The 22,961-nt window shown below is 43.2% G+C and overlaps 1 protein-coding gene across 1 annotated transcript in view; it reads left to right on the plus strand.

Annotated features, from left to right (window-relative positions):
- STS (steroid sulfatase) overlaps window positions 1-22,961 on the plus strand; it is a 2,049,623-nt gene that overhangs the window by 1,322,230 nt on the left and 704,432 nt on the right. The gene's annotated exons all lie outside the window — the stretch shown is intronic.

Here is a 22,961-nt window from a genome sequence, read left to right on the forward strand (position 1 = left end):
TATGTAATTGACGCTGTAAATAAAAAGAGAAGAGGGGGCAATAGAGAACGCCAACTCCGGCAATTAGAGACCAAGTATATCTTGGACTTAAATTGCAAATGGCCCAATGGGTTGAACACGACGGAAGACATGCGGAGTTTTCTGTAATAACAAACTAGTTACAGCATGGTCTTAATCCCGTTGGTTCTTGTACCCCAGTCTTGTGTGTGTATATGTGTACATATATAGATTTGTCCTTGTAAATATAATACATGTATATAGCATGCACATATTCCTCCCTCATGTAGAATTTCTCTCTTTTAAAAAAACAATGAAGTGTACATCACTGTTTTTATAATCAAATGGTTTTGGGATGTTTTTACGAATACCTATATTTGCCTTGAATTTATTTACATGTATTCTTGTGGTCAATGGCAAAACAGACCCTTCGATCCAAATTTGATTATTTAGAGAAATTTGCACCATTTTCTTTGCACTTGCACTTTACTATTTTGTAAGGGATGCACTTATAAGCACTTTTTCGAACCCTCTCCATAACTATAGACTATATATGTGTACTAACTTTATAAAAACTGTTTTAGAGGTTGATTTCAACGGATAACAGCTTAGCTTTTGTACAGGGTATTTTGATAAAACGGATTTAACCGGTTATTTATTTTTCCCTGAATTACTGCTTGTAAATACGGCAATAGATAAAGGTTGCTTTACCTTTTTGTAAAAAGAAAATTTTAAAATATAAAGAACTATAACTATATTTATTTTTTATAAGTTCTGTGGCATATTTTAACTAATGAAATTCAAGTTTTAGATTACTTGTATAAATGTGTTTAATATGCCAAATGTGATATTCCGTTTCATTTTACAAGCAGTTACATTGTTACACACAAAAAAAGAAAGCTACAATGCACAGTATTTTTTCCATGTTCTTACACATGTGGTCTGTGATGTAAACAGTAGGAGGGGCGCTTTTTGCACTTTAAATTGAATACCATGGTGTATGCAATCTTGTGACACGTGATCAAGGGCTTACGGGCTTGAAACGCGTTGTGTTGGGTCACTGAAATAAAATATTGCCCACTTGAAGCTCTGGAGGTCTGCGTCTCTTTCCTCGCCTGTTTGCCGCTGGTGAATTCAGGAAGTGGTTCGAGTGTTTCCAGATATATATATATATATATATATATATATATATATATATATATATATATATATATATATATATATATATATATATATATATATATAGGTATGTATGTATGTATGTATGTATGTATGTATGTATGTATGTATATATATATATATATATATATATATATATATATATATATATATATATACAAACTGTGTTTCCCCCGGGGATCCCCCGGTTCAAAACCAACGTGTTTCGTGACCTCCCCACTCACTTGATCACGGTTGTTACAAACACTGTTTGCTGAATGTATTTTAAAAAGGGAGTCCCTCCCACCTCGGTCACATGATTACAACCATATGTTTCACTTTCACAATGACTTTCTGGGAGTTGTAGTTCTGAATTCTCATAATGCGACTTCACATCAATTTAATAGCTTGATTTTGAATACCCTCTTCCTGCTAAAAAGTAATTTCAGAATGCTTTAACTTTAAATGAGGTATTACCCCCAAAGGTTTTTTTTGCAAAAAAAACATTGTTACAAACTTATAATTATAAAGCATTAGGAGAAAAGGCAGGGTTACTTTCCTAAATATTATTTCATCCGACGTGTTGGGTGCCCTCTAGTGGGCTGACTCAGTCATATAATATAACCATATATTTGTTGACCATGGCTATTTATGAACATAATGCATTTATATTGTCGATTAATATCTTAGATTTCAGTACCCTATTGGTATACCTCACTATAGTTATACTCAAGGTATTACTCTCTCTAACTTTAGGTGAGGTGTTACCTCCAGAATTCTAAATTAAATGATTTTCAAAATCTATAAACATAAAATATTCGGTAATAAGCAGGGTTCATTATTCAAGTCTTATTTATCAGACCTGTTCGGTGCCCTCTAGTGGGCTGACATTACTAAGGGTAAAGTATAATTTTTTGAAAAAAGTCTTTATAAATCTATGTGCTTTAGTGTTGTCCCAGATCTTTGCTTGTTTGCATACTGTGCCGTGGTTTTATGGAGGGAAAAAGTTATTATGGAGTTCATCTAGAGAAGCTTTCTCATAAAGTTCTTCAGACTGATTCAGTCCGTAAGGGGTCATTGTTCGAAAGTTCAAGATATGGCGTGACTCCTTTTGGCGTAGCAGTTTTTCCCGGTGTCCTCCTCTTTCTGATGGGGCCAATGTTTCCAAGCCCAGAAATTTTAGCAGTCGCCAATTTCCATCATGATCTGTCTCCATGTGTTTAGCCACTGCATTCCCTCTGTCCTTGTTTGTTGTGGCTCTTGCATGTTCCAAAATTCGCTTTTTCAGCTCACAGATTGTGCTTCCTATATAGCGTAGCTGACAAGGACATTCAATCAGATAAACTGTATATTGGCTTTTACAAGTAATTAATTCTTTTATCTTCCAGATTTTTCCATTGGCCATCTTGATTTGTTTCGTGGGTTTGGCTATCTCGCAGACTTTGCAGTTATAGCATTTGTTAAACCCTACAGTTTTGAGCCATGATGTTTTCTTGCGGTTCATGAAATGACTGTGAATCAATTGATCTTTCAAGTTTTTTGATCTTCTATATGTGACCACCGGGTGATCTCCCATCTTTTGACCAATCGTTGGATCCAGTTTTAACAATTTCCAGTTTTTTTGAGAATCTGGACTACTTGTTTTGATTCCTTGCTGTAATCCAATATGAGTCTTATTGGTTCATCCATTGTGTTCTCTTTGACTTGTGGTTTGAGACAATCTGCCCTTGATTTCTCGTTAGCTCTTTCCCAACATTTTTTGGTCAGGTTCTTTCCATACTTTCTCTTCCGGAATCTCTCCATTGTTATGGCACTGTGCTTTTCCCATTCTGTTTTTTCACTGCAAATCCGTTTAATGCGGAGAAATTCTCCATATGGTATGCTCGAAATTAGGGCAGGTTGATGAAAGCTTGTGGCTTCCAAGGTGGAGTTTGTAGCTGTTTTTTTCCTATGTAAGGTTGTCTCCACTTTGTTATTGCTTACGTATACTTCTGTATCTAAGAAAGATATAGATTCCCTAAGTTTTTGTGTGGGTAAATTTCAATCCTCTTGTACTGTTATTCAAAAGTTCAAAGTATTCTTCGAATTCACTCTCGCTTCCGTCCCACACTATGAATAAATCGTCAATGAATCTTTTCCATTGTATAATGTGTCGGGTGAATTTAGAGTTTTGGGGATTCCAGGCTATCTCCTCCTCCCACCATCCCATAGCTATGCATGCATAGCTTGGGCTGAATGAGAAGCCCATCGCAGCGCCATTCCGCTGCCGATAGAGTTGTTCCCCAAAGAAGAAAATATTGTTGGTTAGCAACAGAGTGATCATTTCATACAACATATCATTATGTTCCTTATAATGTATGTTGCGTTTTTCAAGAAAGTACTTGCAAGCCTCCAAACCCAAGTCATTATCAATGTTTGTGTACAATGCGATGACGTCCATGGATATCAAAAGATAATTATCCTGCCAAACCAAATCAGATAATGTACACAAAAAATCTGTTGTGTCTTTGAGGTATGATTTCAAATCCTCTACATAGGGTTTCAGAAAGAAATCAATAAAATTGCCCATTGGTTCCATCAATGAACCATTTGCCGATACTATCGGTCTTCCTGGTGGTCTAGTGGAGTTTTTATGGATCTTTGGTAAAAAGTACATGGTAGCCACGTCGGATGAAATAATATTTAGGAAAGTAACCCTGCCTTTTCTCCTAATGCTTTATAATTATAAGTTTGTAACAATTGTTTTTTTTGCAAAAAAAACCTTTGGGGGTAATACCTCATTTAAAGTTAAAGCATTCTGAAATTACTTTTTAGCAGGAAGAGGGTATTCAAAATCAAGCTATTACATTGATGTGAAGTCGCATTATGAGAATTGAGAACTACAACTCCCAGAAAGCCATTGTGAAAGTGAAACATATGGTTGTAATCATGTGACCGAGGTGGGAGGGACTCCCTTTTTAAAATACATTCAGCAAACAGTGTTTGTAACAACCGTGATCAAGTGAGTGGGGAGCTCACGAAACGCGTTGGTTTTGCGCTGTGAATTATGCTGTAGAGGATCTGAAAATAAATCAACTTGCCTTTTAAAAACTGAGTGACTGGAGTGGCGGCTTCTTTTGGTTTTGAACCGGGGGATCCCCGGGGGAAACACAGTTTGGATATAGAGCGGTTTGGTTCCACAGCATGAAGCCACGCACTTGCTAGCAGCGCCTTTAACGAGAGGAGACCTGAACCATTTCAGTGAATATATATATATATATATATATTGAGAAGATCCTGACCGCTATCAGCGCGGACACAAACAGGCGCAGACCACCTCTCCCTTAAAGTTGCTTCAAACGAAGTTTAAAGAAACGCCATCACACCATCAATCGTGCTGGCAGTGAAGATTTATTTTGTAGCATTCACAGAGCAAGTGCTCTCCTTTTATATATATTGTTGTTTTTAGCAACTCTGTAGTTCTGAAGCTACAGTTAGGTTCTTTTTTGCATAGGAAGAGTTTTTTGGTGTCTTTTGATAAATCTTCACAAACTTTCCACAAAAAAAGTCAGCCTTTTCAGCTCTTTCATGAAAAGTTTTTATTCTAATCGATCAAGCAAGGGCTAAGGATACAGGGAGTCCCAAAACTTTCATTTCCCATGTTAATTACCGTAGGAAACTGCTCTCTGATACTGAAAAACTGTTGAACGAATTACCACCAAATGTGGCAGAAAGTTAGAACTTTACTCAGAAAGGGTGGGTTTTGTGATTTGGTGTGCATTCATAAAGTGTATTTCTAAAGTGGACTATCGTCCACAATGGTGTGCTGGCATAATCCTTGATGTAAATCCTTTTGTTTAAATTAGGATTTAAAAAGGTGCTAGGAGGGCATAAAGGGGTTAAAAACTTAGGTAAATCTGGATGGTTGGTTCCGCGAGAGTCCCACAGTATTGGAATCTTGAACTAGAACCAGCTGCTTGGCCATGGCAGCTTCTTCTCACGTCTACCCTTTTGGTACCGGTCCTGCAGTTTCAAGTGATCTGATTGGCCGGCTGCAACTCAGAAGAAAATATGTTGTGGTTGCAATTGCAGGGCTTTGGTTACTTGGCCTCTGTGTTCTGAAACAGTTTTTGAAAGACAGTCTAAGGGGACAGCGTAGGGACGCCCTAACACCTAATTGCCAACTATTTTTAAAAAGAAATGTTTTGGCCTGGGATACCATAATACTTCAGTGGTACCCATGGGAGCACTCCTAAAAGCTAACATAATACTCCTGCAGTAGCGGCCATCTTAAACTTCATCCCCATGGTACCACGCAATCTTCTCTGACCAGTCCCTCCGGCCTGCTCGGACAGTGCACAGCAAAGGCAGTGTGCGGGGGAGGTAGGCTGGCTGCAAGAGTGTTGGGTGCAGGGACTGGCTAGAGGCCAAGTACTGCGACCAACCCTCCTGCCACACAGAATGGGGGCTTTGGCTGTAGGTGTATGCTCAAGATTGGATATGATTTTTTTTACTGAAATTCACTGAAAAAACACAGATAAAAGTGACATAATTAAATGTTGAAATGAGATAAAAATTAACATTAAAAAACAACAAAATGAAATATCGCCAGTTATAGTTTACAGAGCTAGCTATAACTTTCACCTCCCACGATACACTGCTTTTAACCTCACATATTCTATCATTCATGATGTGTTAAATGTCATTGTTGATGGCATTACTGATGACATCTCAAATGACACAACTGATGACATCACTGACGACATCTTCCAACCATTGTGACAGGGTCCTATAGGGTTTGTGGAAGTAATTTAACAAGCTACACCTGTGGTCAATATTTTATTCATTTTAATTGGATTACCTCTTAAAGACTTCGCACGACTCATTGCTACTATAACATCACATTCACTTTTTGTTTTTTCCAGTAAATTTCTATTTTTATCTTATTACCATAACTTACTGAATCCAATACCATTAACCATATATAGCACTTTTACTACCACCATTGTTAATCACTTCCATTACTACTATCATTACCACAATCACTACTGCCATTATTCACACCACAGTTACCACTACCTTCAGCACCAGAACTACCGTTCTAACCCCCATTACTGTGTCCTCTATAACCTCCAAAACCACCATTATCATTACCCAATTGCCACTTTTATTACCAATATCATTATTGCCACTGCCACTTCTCTATTGACTGTAACACCACCACCGTTCCCACGACTATTAGTACAATGATTACTATTAACGTTTCCACCATCGTTATCACCATTATCTAAAACATTTTTACCACCAACATCACCAGGAAAAAGTCTACCAATATCACCTTTGTCCCTACTACCACTTGCTCCATCATCACTGCCGAGACAACTTCCTCATTCACCAGCATCACCACGGTTAGCATTATCACGTCCATCAGCATTATTATTATCTCAACCAGTAGTGCGATCATTCTCACTTTCTCACCACTACCATCATTGCTACCAATACAACCACCATCAGTATTATTCCCCCTCCATCTCCACTACTAGCCCTGCTGTTACCATTATCATTACGACTTCCACTGTCACCACCACTATCACCGCTCCATCCACCAGGATATCCATGTGCGTTTAGAAGTGCATTATGTGTTTAACAGTGCCATGTTTGGAAGAAAAAGGTATGTGGGCATGTGCGCGGTCACTGATTGTGTGATTTTTGTCATGAAATAGGCCAGTCCTATTCGCTTTGACATTGCTTGTCTTTTTTTAAGTTCCAGTCCAGGATACTGTGAGACACAATAATACTGTTAAGATATGTGGGTGTGAAGAGTGCGGTGTTATTTAAGATATTCTACTTTTCCAAGGAGTATAATTTTGAAATCCATAATCAAAATCAAATCAAAGCAGTCTAATAAAGGCGGCTTAGTGGACTAATGCGTCCACTATAGGGTCCTGTGTTCAATCTCGTGGTCACAGGTTCAAATCCCAGCGGGTCCACTCAGCATTTCATCCATCTGAGGTCGATAAAATGAGTGCCATTGACTTGGGTAACAATAAACATCTGTTATTCACCGCCTTAATACCCTTGCGTGATACGTGCGCTTTACAAATACTAGAATTATGTGATAACAAGAAAAATGGTTAATCTGCCAATGTGAAAATCGTACATTGTATATGAATATATTTATTAACGTTCCTGCTTTCCTAATAAGATATACTGCTGCATTAACGGTTCAATGGAGAAAAGTTCCGATGAGACAGAGAACTTTTCTTGTTAGAAAAAAGGGGCAAGGATCGCGCCATAAATGGTGACAACAGCCATTTTTTCATCACCTCAAAGCACTGAAGAAACACTGCAATATTCGCGCCTTTCTCGACCGGGCTGCTCAACAGATGCATCACTAAAGAAGAGAAAACATTGCTCAGGTTCAGTTTGTCAGTGAACAGTAGGCCCCTAACTCTTCCTAATGCAGTGCTTGTAAATAAGTTCACAACTATTTGTTAACGTCCTTCCAGGAACAGCAAAATCAATATTTGTTTAAAACCGAAGGTTTTTTTTTCAGTGACAGGGCCATATTTTTCCTGCAATTTAATGTACTGTAGTAATAGCCTTTCTGCCTCGGTATTCCTGCGATGCATTGTGCGCAGGCTGTTTTTGTCTCCCTTTTCGCACAGAACTTGCATTTAAATAATGAGATCGATTTGATGAGCTGTTATTGTTTCCCCTGCCTTCGCAGACCAGTCCGGTAATTGGTTGCCCTGCTTTAAATATATATTCCAGTCTGAGTTCTGTGGAAGGAACACGCCATTCCCCGAAACTCCAAAGGGAATATGAAATATCCAGCGCAATAAATCAATGTGTGTGGGAAGCGGAGAGAAGATCAACTTTTAGGCAGTTTGTGTGCACCAACTCTATTTATCAGTGTCACCCTGTATTACCTGTTAAGAAAAGAACCAATAAAGCTTAACTTGCAATCCGAGTGGACACCGCAAGCTGAAACCCGGGAACACGTCGAGGCGCCAGGCAGGCTCTGCCGTTATTGAACGTTCCTTTGTTGTGAAATGGCCAAAGGGGAAGGATGCCGGAGGGTATTTTGCAACATAGGCAAGAGGGCCTAGACTCTCGTGACGTAGAAAATCAAATGTAGCGCCGTTGTATTCTTTTTTTACAGTTAACATTAGTGGTGAGGACACTTTCTGGGAGTCACCCCCAAGAGGCACACGGGCATTATGTCAGATAGCGGTATTTGAACTTGTAGTCGGAAGTGACATTATTACGTTACTATTTTTCTGGCGGTGGAGGCGGTAAAAGAAGTTGTTACAGAAATGCCATTGAAACAACAAAAGGTATATTTATGGTGTAATATGGTGCTATTGTCAAGCGCTGTGCAGTTTTTATTGAAAATTTCGAATGCTGTAGACAGTTTTAACTTCAAACTAATTCAAATACCTGTGATATAAATCTTTCTATGACTTATTTCTTATTTTCTTGTAGCCTTCATAAAATGCATAGGGATTTTATATCCATGTGTTCTGTTTCTCTTTGTTTTTTGTTTCAATTCACGTTTTTTTTTTTTTGCGGTTTGCTTTTTTTTGTGGTGCAAAATGTCCCGGGGTCAGAAACGAGATTCGCATTTTTAATCGGAGAAGACATGTTGCATCGCTTTATGTTATTTTCGTTCTGTGTGTGGATCATTGTATAAGAAGTGACTGAAACTGTATGTGCTAGTAAATAAATAAAGCGAGAGTCCTTGGCAATAAACAAACCACAGGGCACTGTTAATTTTTAAACTATCTAGCAATAATTCAGAGGCAATATTTTAAAACACCTTCAACTCACTGTGAGGCTTACTTCCACCGAAGAAATACGGCAAATGTAAAACCTATCTCTAATTCACTCACCAAATGGCCATAAACATAAACAGTAAAGGTCTTCTAAGTGTTAAGACACATAGGCCTCGATTTTGAGTCGAGTGGCGCAGATTTCCCATCTGGAATTCCGCTCTGCTCAATTGGGAGGGAGGGGTGGGGGGGTGAGCAGACCAAACAAAAGTTGTGTGTGAAAAAGGCCGCTTTATTGAAACAGGTGCACATTAACAAATTAAAAATCTCGGCCAAGCCTTACAAAACTAGTCCTCCCTAAATATGAAAATCCTCAACCCCAAATCACCAACCCCACCCCTAACACGTCATCAAAACCCGCCCCCACCCGCACATTACATAATTACAAAAATGCAAGCCCCTGCATAAACATTTCAACTTATCAAATTCCCCAGCCATAACACAAATGCCCAATTTGCCCCCCAATCAATCCAGGTCCCCCAACCTATGGAACCTACCCAAGAAATCATCCTGCCCAAAACCCCCTGACAATGCCACAATTAAACACATGCCAACCGAAATCTTTCCAATCCTGACAAAAACACCAAAATTCCCACACTGCACCTGTTCCAGGCGACAAATATAACAATACAAAAACACCCCATGTCCAAATGTTCCGAAAAACACCCAGAAGAAAAAACCTAATACAACCTAAAATTAATAAAGAGAACAAAGAGGAGAAAAGAAAAAGGAAAAAGAAAAGAAAGAATCAAAAAAGGAAAAGAAAAGAGAAGAAGATGGGACGGAGGGGTGGGAGGGGAAATTCACACTAGAAAGAACCTCCCGGACACCAGGTCACCAAACCTAAAATGGTGGCCGGGAGGAGGAGCCAGAGGCATTTAAGCCTGGGCTACATTTTGGGAGGAAAAGAAAGCCCAAATATGAAAACCAGCCTAATTGGGCTGCTAAAACCCACCCAACACAGCCCTCCCAAACCTGCCGGGGGGGGGGGACCTCCCTGCGGTTGGCTGCCCCCCCCAAACCCCCCTTGGGAGGGAGGGGTGGGGGGGATGAGCAGACCAAACAAAAGTTGTGTGTGAAAAAGGCCGCTTTATTGAAACAGGTGCACATTAACAAATTAAAAACCTCGGCCAGCCCTTACAAAACTAGTCCTCACTAAATATGAAAATCCTCAACCCCAAATCACCAACCCCACACCTAACATGTCATCAAAACCCGCTCCCACCCGTACATTACATAATTACAAAAATTCAAACAATGCAAGCCCTGCATAAACATTTCAACTTATCAAATTCCCCAACCATAACACAAATGCCCAATTTGCCCCCCAACCAATCCAGGTCCCCCAACCTATGGAACCTACCCAAGAAATCATCCTGCCCAAAACACCCTGACAATGCCACAACTTAAACACATGCCAACCGAAATCTTACCAATCCTGACAAAAACACCAAAATTCCCGCCACCCAGAAAGCGGGGGGAGAACTACACCCCCCATTTCTGCCCCCCAAACAGGAGAAAAAACTCAAAAAGTAGCATGAACCTATGACGCAAACTGCTGAATCTTCAAACAACGAGATAGCACTTCTCTCAACTCAAGAAGATACAAATCCATACCAATCCTGGAAAGATGGACACCGTCACCACGAAAAAACTCCACTGTGTCATACCTGATATCCCCATGGGGCACACGACCAAAACCCAAACCTCTACAGAATCTGGAAACCTCAAGGTTGATCTTCTTTCGAGCTCTATCAATTGCCTTAGGCTTGAATGCACCTCTCCATGACCTCTGCGGAACCAGCTCCGTCCAAAAAACATGGCATCCCGACCACTGCTGCTTCAGCAAAGAAAGATCTTTTTTCATAGCTCGTAACAGGGCGACGCCTTTTACATTGCACAAGTCATTTTCCCCTAAGTGAATAACTAAAACATCCGGGCATTGACCCCCGACCAACCAAGAATTAAGAGCAGGGATTAAATCCTTCCAAAGCATGCCTCCCCTTCCAAATTACTGAGAAAAAACGCTCATTGAAGCCCAACATAGAACCAAAATATCTATCACAAGCTTGTACAGATGCTCGCTTCACGAAGGAGTGTCCCACTATCCAAATGGTCATAACCGCTGAGCGGCAGCCAGCCACGGAACCTGAAACGAAAAATGCAGTATCAAATTTACGAAAAAGATGATGACGCCAGCGCTTCTGATTCACTTCGCACATAGCGCTTAAAACATTGTGAAGACCAACGCCCCAAGCACATGATGTCCTGAGAAGACCAACCCCTGGTATGTGCTTCAGTGGCCGCCTCAATCCTAAAGGAATGAGTACCATATTTCTTAGCATCTAAACCAATGTCCCGTAAAGCCTTACGGAGCACCATGCGCAATTGAAAATCTGTAACCCTGGATTCGTCAGCGTGCTGAAAAACAAGGGCATCCCGGTGTCCCCCAGAAACAGACCACCAACACCGTGCCCAATGTAAAGGGCATGTACCTAGGGGAGAAGACGCATCTAGCCAGACCCCTTTACCTTTTGCTCTCTAGTCTGTTTTTGAACGAGGTAACCACAAATGAACACCCCTCTCTGACAGATGAACATCCCCCAGACAACCCCCCCCAATAACTTAGAACCTCACAACTCTGAAACTCTAAAAGCACCAAAAAAAACATCCACACCATAAGAGTGGAGAAAAGGCACGCTTCAAAATCATCCCTGCACATCCGGGGCAAAACCTCCACCACTCTAGCTAAATTTTGCCAAGACAAGGGGCGCCAAGCTAAATGCTCCCCTCCCCGCTCCCGGGACCAGCCTTCTAACATTCTTTTCCCTACCTCACCAGCCAAAGGAGAATAACCCCTCAAAAGCTTGCCCATAAAAGAAATGCCAGCTAACTTGCCCGCAATGGTCACCTTGGATTACTGTCTGTCCATCAAATCCAGAATAAACTGCACAATATCTTCTACTCGTCTCCAACCAGGATCACGGCTGCAAGCCCCTGACTCCAAAAATTCTCTCCAGGCTAACTCATATGCAGACCGAGTAGATAAAGACAAGGAACCTACCACCAGCTGTATTACCCTGTGTCGCTTACCTCCCAGAGATGTTCCGGCATGGGGGTTGGAGTCCTGTCCGCTTCCGAGGCCAGCCCATGGAATCTCTCCCACTGCGAACGAGACAAAGCATCTGCAATGTTATTGTCCACACCAGGAATGTGCAAGGCCCTGAAACTAATGTCATACCTAAGACAGCCCAGCACAAAAACTCGGAGCAATTTCAAAATCTGCGTATCCCTAGCTGATTGCCTATTGATGACATCCACTACAGCTAGATTGTCTATCCGAAAGAGAACTTTCTTGTGTGCCAAAGCCGAGAAAATCTAAACACCCCAAACCCAATCGTCCTCCCTGAATAAAGGAACACCATTGAAGGAATGCAAAAAGGCTTCCCACATGCGCAGATCTTCCTTGACCCCTGCTGACAAGCGCACATGGTGATGGGGCAGATGAAAACCAGACCAGGACCTACCTAAGCGCCTGCAAAACGTTCTTCCGGCTCTGACCACCCTACAAGCAAAATTTAGATGGCCCAACAGCACTTGCACTTCCTTGACTGTAACCTTTGTTTTTGCCAACATTGATTGCAATAACTCCAGCATTTTCATCTTCTTATCCATTGGTAACCGAGCCTCCATTGCTTGAGAATCAATCTCAATACCCAAAAAGGACATGGTCGCACAAGGACCCATTGTCTTTTATGGTGCCAACGGTACACCTAAAAGGTCCATGAGCTTCTGAAATGTGTCCATAGCTGCCTGACAGTCTGAAGAGCCCTGAGATCCGACAAAAAAGAAGTCATCTTAATAGTGTGTCACTAACTGATGTCCAGACTTGTGTGTAGAAAACCATTGAAGGAAAGTACTAAAAGTTTCAAAAAGAGAGCAGGATATGGAGCAACCCATTGGCAGTGCCTTGTCCACGAACCATTTACCATTGAAATGGATGCCCAGAAGATTCCAATCTTCAGGATGGACTGGAGGTAATCTAAATGCAGATTTTATATTGCATTTTGCCATTTCAGCCGAAATGCCAACGGTCACCACTAAGGACATAGCCACATCAACAGAAGAGTAAGACACAGAAGCTGCTTCCTCATCAATAAAGTCATTAACTGAGGACCCCTCTGGCCATGACAAGTGTTGAATTAATCTGTACTGACCTGCCTCCTTTTTCGGAACAATACCAATTGGGGAAATTATCAAATTATCCAGAGGCCAGTCATCAAAAGGACCGGCCATCCTACCCTCCCGTACTTCCTTGTCCAATTTGTCTTGCACTATAGCCTTGTGCTCATCTGCCGATTTTAGATTCTTGGACCAACGCCGCAGCCGCGGCCCTGAGTAACCAAGACGGAAACCTTCTTGAAAACCAGCCAACAAAAGTTGTTGTGCTCTAATATCGTCATAATCCTGGAGACCTTTCATTAATTGAAACAATTTAACCGGAGTATGAGCTTTTGGGCCCAACCCCTGCATTGTGTTTCCCTCCCCTAGTAACCTGTGACTGTTGCGATGTGCCTGAGGCGCCAGCACTCTGCTGTGACCACTGCTGAACCCCTGAAGTTCGAGGCCCCCAACACTTAGCCAAGGGGTGTCTTCTACCACATTGTGAGCACTCGTGGCGATATTTACAGAATTCCCTGGTGCACAAACCTTTGTTGAAGTCCCAACAGGTACCCACCCCAGACTGTGTTGCTGATGCATGTCCCACCCCTCCCCTGGTGGGCTTATCTTGAAATGGCCGGTAAACTAAAGGTAATCCACTAGAAGTAAAAATTGTCTTACCACCAGCGGATGCCCCCATCGTGTGTTGCCATAAATCTGTGTCCAATTCCTCCCACTTTGCCTCAGAGTCCCAAGCCAACCGAGCTCTAAAACTCTTCATCGTATTAGGCCCACGCGAAACCGCTACCAGTTATCTGTGCCTTCCTGATAACATCCATATACTTAAATATAGCAACGCAGCGCTCTGGAAATTTTTCGCAATATACGCTAGCATATATTAAAAAAGCTGCTGTCCAATTCTCAATGGTGAGGGGAACTTTGGGGCGCTTAGCTAACTCATACTCCTCCTCCTTCGAACCCTCCTTGGAAAGTACCTCCCTGTGCAATAATTTTAAAATTTCCACATACTCACCATTCCAAATTCTCTCTTTTGTGGATATCATCAATTGTGCACCCTTTAGGCTTTGTGACGCCCATGTAGGGCAATTTCTTAATTTTCAGCTCCTTGCTATGCAAAGTACCTGTCACTAAATCAATGGCATCAGTGTTCATGCCACTTTCAACCTTGGACGTGATATCCGCGTCCCCTGTGCCTACCCATTGGTCTTTAACATATCAACTTTTGTATAATTTGCCTGCTGCTCCCTCAACCAGCGCCTCTCCCCGTCCCCACAGACACCATTTTTGGTCTGGCCCGTGGTTCAGAACGCTCACCTGGTTGTAATAAAGGGGGTTGCTGCGGCCTCGATCTCCATGCCATTTCTTCAACATTGTCCACCGTCCGAGAAACTCTTCTTGAGGGGCCCTCTCTTGATCCGATCCAGACACCACCACCTTCTTTGGGCGCAGCACCACTGGTGCCTGAAAAAGACTAGAAGAAGCATGAAATTGCCCCCCCCCCACTCTCAGTGTCACGTAACTCCCCTTCCTCAGGGGTATCCTCATCATAATCCAAAATCAAAGACTCGTCCAACCGGGGAGGGCTGGAAACCGGCAACTTTTACAGAACCATCACGACCTACATGGGCCTTACCAACCCTTTTTCGACCACTTGACGGAGGAGCCGACTGTACCCGCCGGTACTCCCCAAACTGCTGAGCACTCAATTGCAGATGTTGAGATGACCAATCCGGCTGATGATGTTGAAAATGCGTTGGGGCCAGCGAGGTCGCGCCAGACCTCCATTTGCTGACCACGCTGGTATCCCTCAACGGTACGGATTGTGCCGTGCTAGGCTCCACCCTCCCTTCCCCTCAGCGCCAAGGGGCCGCACTTTGCCCTACCGAGTCAGCTCCTCCAGGGTGACCTTGAACCTGCGAAGACAAAGGCTGGACTGATGTGCCGGGACCCCTGCTACCAAGAAGCTCAATATGCTCATTCCTGCCTGACACTTTATCACCAGACCAAAAACCCTTACCTTGCAAGTCCTTCTGAGAACCTGAAACAGTCGTCTTAAAAGACACACTACAAGGAGGGGGGGAGGGCTCAACCGACTCCTCACCACTGCTCCAGTCTAACATTGCATGTACCATAGCCGACGGCGGACCAGCAGCCTGACCCTCCCCAACCTCAACACCCGTAGGATTCACTTCCTGTGCTCCCAAACTTTTATGGAAACTTCCAACTTGCAAAGCTGGAAAACCCAATTTCCCTTGCGGGCCACCCCGAAGACCAATTGTAGCCATCTCCCTACGAGACACAGCCTCACAAATCCCTTCTGACCATGAAGGGAATACATCCAACCCCTCCCAAGACCTAGGAGGCACCCCCTGAGTCCTCATACCCCCTTTAGAAGAAGAAACCAAAAAATCCCTAACAGCATCGCCCTGGACTACCCCACTAGGTGTCACACAATGAGAAGAGGAGGGCAAAAACACAGCTCCACGATCATGAACATCCAAAGAGGAACCCCCCCACCCCCCAACCTGAGCCCACTCACCCTCAACCACAGAACCACTGTGCACCAACACCAAATCGCCGCCATGCGAGCTAAGAGGGGAGAATAAAAGCGGGCTGCAAGGAAAAGGAACTTCCCGACCAGCAGCTTCCCCCACCTCCTGTAACTGCAAAGAAGAACTGGCGCCTACAGAGAACAAATGAGGGGGGGGACCGGTGCGAGCAAACCTGCCCCCTCCTCCTCCCTCAACGAAACATCACCGGAAGCAAACACCGGCCTGTCACCTGCCAAAAATACAGCCTCAGAACAGGAAGGGGTCTGCGAGCGCAACACGCGCTCCGCCTCTACACCCTCCCCCACACGCGACTCACCCGAAACCAGCGCGGAGGCCGAAGCGAAGCGCTTCTTGCCGCCGCGCTTGCCTCCACGCCGAAACAGCACGCGCAGCAGGCAACAGAACCGGTAAAGACGCCGCAGGTTCCACAACGAACTACTCCACAGCCACCGACTCCCTCACATCCACCTCAGCAAACGTAACGTCTTGCGCACCGTCACCAACCTCCAGCCGCCGTGCTTTTACACCCGGGCCGCTTTTACGAACTCGTGAGCGGCCCCTCTCACTTACCAGGTCTGCATGAGGACGCTTCGGCGTCCGACACGCTGCTACAACCGCCGCCACGCCTGCTGAGGCCTGGCGCTGAGGACGCGACGGGCCCGCAACATCACCTAAAACAAGGTCCAACCTACCAGCTTCACTAAGAAGCCTTATTGCCTCTAAAACTCTGTAATCCTCAGCTGCCATAACTACAACTAATCACCACAACACTAGGAAAAAATTCACACTAGAAAGAACATCCCGGCCACCAGGTCACCAAACCTAAAATGGTGGCCGGGAGGAGGAGCCCGAGACATTTATGTCTGGGCTACATTTTGGGAGGGAAAGAAAGCCCAAATATGAAAACCAGCCCAATTGGGCTACTAAAACCCACCCAACACAGCTCTCCCAAACCGCCGGGAGGGGGCCTCCCTGCGGTCGGCTGCCCCCCCCAAGCCCCCCTTACGAGTGAGCTGGTCTTCCCACACCCTGCCTTAATGGGTGCAGGAACAATTGCACCTGAATTTACTGGCCGGAAAATATTGCTGATAAAATCGCCTTAGGAAAAGACTTCATTTTTGCCCAGAGCCGTCCCCTGGCCACCTTCATATCCTCAGGCAAGTTGTAGGTGTTGCATGTAAAAGTCCCTGGCAGCCAACCTACCCCCCTTCTACCCACACTATCACACACCGGTTCCTGAACCCCTCACCTTATGACAGCGACCCTCACACATTTACTAACTTCTCAAAGCAGATGTTAAATGTGTGTGTTAAAACCCACAGACAAGGGAGTACTGTGTATGGTAAATCTAATGCCGCACAATTACTTTCCATTGTGTATGACTTAAATCGTAATAGGAGTAAATATGTGGTGAAATACCAGTTTAATTGTGTAATTTCAGCCACCCAGACATAATCTACACAGATATTTGCTCCTTACTGCCTCAGAGAGCAGAAACAGCACCAGAAAGAGCGAATATGCATATGCAATGAAGTGCAAACGTACAACATATTAAGGAAGAGATTGTTTTATCTCTCACACTTGGTTGACACCTTGGACTATCATGTCTTGAAATGGAAAGTGGGTTAGTTTCTAGGTGATTCAGTGTTTTCTGGGCCCACTTGCATGCCATTAGCCCTCCGACGAACCTTTCTATCCGACTGAGAGTTGATGGGAGTTAGCATGAACTTGAATAAAATTCAGATTACATTACAACCTGCTTCATTACACAGTGAGGACCAGGAATTGGTAGCTATGCTTAGAAGGTTTTTACAAATTAATAATTAAGTTCAGATACACGACTCTTAACACCATGCTATAAATGTACAGAACAACAGAGTCTAGTCCCAACCTCCTAAAGAAATTGAGGTGGACTAATATTAGGTAAACACGCAGTTCAGTCACAGCAATACAAAAGAGCAGCACCAATATTTGATGCTCAGAAAACAATCTAAAGTTCTCTCGCCTATACGTTAGTAATCAAAATTCCCTAAATCCAATCCCAACTACGAGGATGGTTTGATAACCATGAAAGAAACCAGAACAAGGCCAGGAAAAACTAGGTAGAAAAGTGTCAACATCTCAAAAGCTCGGTCAAGAATGTTCTATGGGTCAGGGAATAAGTAATAGCCTTATCCACACTGTTGGACTTGGCCCTTTTGGCAGGTTCGTCCCTAAACATTTTGCCTTTCTTCCCGCCTTATTTCTGACATGGGGTTGGTGGTTTTAGGCCTCTGGCACTGCTGTCCAGTGTAAAGTGTGTGTGCTCTCAGTGTTACCTTGCTGAGATTGGCCTGCTCTCCCATTGGAATGCATTGGGGATTCCCTGATTAGTGTGTCAGTGGTAATTCATGATATGAGAGGATCAGTATGGTCACATCTGGTATGGTTGGAATTGTGATAATAAACGCTGCTCAATGGTGTGTGCAGATTTATGATGACTGGTTGAGAAATGCCACTTTTAGAAGTTGGCATATCTGTGTGCTATGTGTCTGCCTGCCTGATGTGAATTGCATGTCTGGGTTGTGAGTGAGAGGGGCTGGGAGTTGTGTGTGGCTCCAGGAGGGGCAGGGTGAGTCAGCACTAGGCTGAATGGAACATCTCTGCTGGGAGTAGTGGGAGGAGTAATCCCTTGACTCTGAATATGACTGTGCCCAGCCAGGACAATGCTGGCTCCGCCCCCTGTGGTGTGTCTGATCCCCCTAGCCCCTCCTGACAAAGGGGAAGAGGAGCTTGGAAAACAAAGTGCTCCAAATCCCCCTGAACTAGTTGCATCTGGTTCCCCAAGCCCTGCACTACAGACAAAGAGATTATGTGGTATAAATATAGGTGTTGTGACATTGTTCTCTTCCATGATGCTGTGCTGTTTCTGACCTTGCTACGGCGTGCTGCTTCTGGGGCTCAGGAGGAACCGCCATGAGGGCTTCCTCCCTGGGCCCTGCATTGCCCCCTTGATTTCTGAGGACTTTGGCTGTGGAGCTGTGGCTCCTAGCGCCTGGGAAGCGCTAAATTTTAATGAGGAACAAGAAAGTCTGGGTTGCACATCGCTGAGCTGTAGCCCTTTAAGAGGGAATCCCCATCGTAGGGATTCCCCCGTGATGCCGAGGAGTGGGTGCCCACCTCACATTTTTTTCATGCTTTGCGGGTGTCTGCCCTGCTCATGGTGGGTGCCCACCCCTCTTGTGTACTTGTTCTGGTGGGTGCCCACCCCACCAGTATCTTTATACCGGGTGCCCAACCCACACTGCACTGAGAGGAGGGAGAAAGAAACGGCCACCGCGATTGCGCGGCGACCCGGAACCCAGGTGCAACCGCCTGATTGTGGGCGAGACCTGCCTACGCCTTGGAGCTTCGAGGGCTTCCCTTCTGCCCTCCGCACGAGGAGAGAAGTGCTGCACCTGATCGGCGTTGCTCCCGTGAAGCACAGGGAAGCCCTGCAGAAACCACAGAGAGCACTGGCGAAGCAGGGAGGATCCCAGGCATCGGACCTGAGGTGCGGGGAGGAGCACAGAGTCCCGCCGAGAGCCGGTGAGTGGGGCTGGAATCAATTGAGGCGCATTCCAAGGCACATTGTCGGTGCCTGAGCGGTCCCGCCGTTGTGGGCCGCTCCCACTTTAGGTTTTAAGAGCCTGTATGTGAAGAAGTAAAAAGACAACACATTTCATTATGGAGGTTTCCGGACTTCATCCAAGTATTGACCAGTATAGCATTAGAAGAAGCAGCCCAAGTTAGATAGGCAGTCGAAGGAAGCCACAAAATATCTCTTTTAATAGATAAAGATATGGTAGTAATATAATTTGTATTAAGTCTGTGATGGAAACAGACGGCGTTCCACCATGCTCTAAAAGTGACTTTGTCAGCCTGTTTCTAATTGGAGTTATTAAATGGAGGGGCACGGCGACTAATAAATCCATTAATTGAAAATTTGATGGTGATTGAGGCCATAGAGGTGATAAAGAGCCTAAGAAAATGGTAGAAAGGGAGAAAGAGACATCAGTTTTAAAGATTTTATTAATTTGAGATGAAACTAATTTGCAAAAATGATAAATACAGGAACACTCAAAAAGCATGTGTTTTAAATCAGCATTGGTACATGGACATGACCAGCATGTAGGTGAAGAGTCCGAAGTGAAGGATGCCAGTTTAGCAGGGTTGTATAAAAGGCGTTGGTAAACAAAATAAAGAGTTTGAGAAGTGTTAGCAGCCCGGGAAGTTTTATGAATTTTGAACCATAATTTATCCCAAATGAGGGTCGACCAGCAAGCAGTTAGATCCTTTTCCCAAGCCAATTCAGCCTTCGTTTTGACCCTGTCTGAGGAAATAAATAAATGTTTATATAAAGAGGAAGCTGAAGGAAAAGAGGTTAATAAGGGAAGAAGAGTGGAGCATCTCGGGGGTGGATTGGGAGTCGATGGTAATGAACTAAGATATTGTGTAGGAGAAGGGAGTAAATGATTTTACTGTGCTTTAAAAGATGACGGTAGTGAAAATTTAGTTTGAAGATCAGAGAAGGATAAGGAAGCACAATCAAGTAATAGTTGTGACATCCAAAACAACCCTTTGAGTCTCCAAGATTTTCAGTAAATGGTGCCATTTCTTTATAAGTATTAAGTTATTATGCCAAATGGGTTGTTGTCTAATGAGGAAGGTGAAGGATAAGAGGAGGGTAAAAGAGGAATAAGAAGCTTACGCGTATGGGAAATAACTGGAGGATGAAAGGAGGTTATAGTGTTGGTCAGGGCCGGCTCTAGGGCAGTGCGATCGGTGCCACCGCACTGGGCCTTGACTTGGGGTGGGGGCACCATGTTCATTGCTTTAAAAGCACCTGATGTCGCAGACTTTGTCCCCGCAATAAAAATGACAGCTCCAGTGTTTAATGTTCTTCCTGGAGAGAGTCCGGAGCTTTGTCTAGTGAAAGTTTTGACTCATCATAGGGCAGAGGGTTAACATACCTGCTGCAAAGAACGTGTGCCATTAACACCACAAACTGCATATAATATAAATAGGTCAATGGGTTACCGGTTTTGTCAGAGATCCTTTTCTTACTTGCAGGTAATAAATTAAAATCTTTATATAGAGCAGTCAGCTATTAACTGCCGTCAAAACCTGCATGCAAACTGCAAGGAAAATATTAGAGCTATTTATTTTTTGCCCAGACTTTCGTTGTCTTAATATTGCAAAAGGGGTTCATTTGGGTAGAAATCAATTCTTTTTATTAAAGAAAACCCCTAACAATGGTGTTACATTTTAAATTCTGCATTTTTGCAATTCTAGTCCAAGGACTCTCAAATTATACTGCCTACCAGTATGGATGACATGTGACTCCTACCCCTTGTAGGCCCCTGTCTTATGTAATATTTCCTATACACTGATTTGCACAGAGATGATTAATTGTCTCTATGCTATGCCTGTGTGATGTAAAGTTTCCTGACATCTTAAAGTGGCATGAGTGGCGCTTTAAAATGAAATGAGTCTAAGAGACAGTGGTTATGGAGACTTGAGTGGCACTGTCAAATGCTGGTAGTGAGGGAATCTGTGGTGGAGGTGGTCATTGAGGGGACGCCAACAAACATTTTCGCACAGGGCGCTACCAGTGCTAAAGCCGGCACTGGTGTTGGTAAATGCAAGAGACTCTTTAAAGTCAAAAGGGGATATAAAACATTTTTCTATAGAAATCCAAATAGGAGGATGAATGTATTGATCAAGGGAAAGCCAACGGGATGACTATTTTAAAGAGAAGGTGTAATGATAAGATTTGAAGTCAGGAAATTTAAGACCATTAGAAGACTTGCAGCATTTAAAGAAGACAAGGCTATACGAGGGGATTTATCCTTCCAGAGAAATTGTGTTAATAGAGAAGCAATCTTCTTAAAATAAAATCCAGGAATATGTACATGGATCATTGAAAGAATATACAAAATCAAAGGAGAAAGCATCATTTTGATAGAGTCCAATCTTCCTCACCAAGAGAGAAAAAGCGAGTGCCAACGTTCAATAGAGTCAGATAAAGTTTTGATAATGCAGTCAAAATTGAGGTTAAAAGTAAAGAAATATTAGAAGAATAGATATTTTATTTTAGATGGTTGCCAAGAAAAACCAGTAAGTATAAAATCATGTTTAAGGCATGACATATTAAGAGGTAGGACTTTGCATCTGTCTGAGTTAAGACTATATCCAGATAATTGAGAAAAACTATCCACCTGATTGAGAAAGGAGGGAAAATACATGGCAGGATTGGAGCAATATAAAAGAATATCATCTGCATAAACAGACATTTTGACGTGTGTAGAATCAAGTTGGAATCCAGTATTCTGAGTATCTTGTCTAAACTTGGATAAAAAGGGTTCTAATGCTATTATAAAAAAGAGAGGCGATAACGGACAACCTTGTTGTACTCCTCCTCGAGTTTGCCATTAACGAAAATTAATGCTCTAGGGCCTGAGTACAATAAGGAAATAAGGGAGATTAATTTTGGAGGAAGTCCTATCCATTTTAAGGCCTGAAACATGAAATCCCATCCAATCCTGTCAAAAGCTTTTTGTGCGTATAAAGCTATATACGCAATGGGGTACTCAAGAGAGAAGGCTTTACTAAGGATGTTAAAGAAAACTCTGGAATTATGGGATGCTAGTCGACCTTTTACGAAACCTGACTGTTCGGGACCAATAACATTGGGTAAGATAGGATCAATACGGAGAGCGAGGATTTATGCCAATATCTTATAATCAAGGTTAACTAAAGAAATTGGGCGGTGATTTTTGCAGAGAGAAGGATCTTTATTGTCCTTGGGGATTAAAACTATCATGGCTTCTTGAAAAGTTCCATTAGAAAGAACCAGCTGCAATAAAAGAAGTAAAAAGAAGTAAAAGTTTTGGAAGAAGCAAGTTGCCAAAATGTGCATAAAATTCAATAGTAAATCTGTCTGGACAGAGAGCTTTCCCTCATTTTAACACAGAGACCGCATGCGCAATTTCTGAAAGGGTGATATCCTTTTCTAAAGAAGCAAGATCAGTATGATGTGAGGGAGGAGATTCAATAGAGTGAAAATAAGAGGAGAGGTCATCTGCGGTTGGTTTCTGTTCAGGAGTATATAAAGTGTTGTAGAAGGAAACAAACTCATTCAAAATATCACTCTCCTTAAATAATGAGGTACCAACAGTGTTCAGTATGGATCAAGAGAACAACCAAATTGCACAAGCACCCTCTTCAGTTGGTTCAA

Source organism: Lissotriton vulgaris, chromosome 8 (assembly GCF_964263255.1).
Source record: "Lissotriton vulgaris chromosome 8, aLisVul1.2, whole genome shotgun sequence".
NCBI classification, from domain to species: domain Eukaryota; kingdom Metazoa; phylum Chordata; class Amphibia; order Caudata; family Salamandridae; genus Lissotriton; species Lissotriton vulgaris.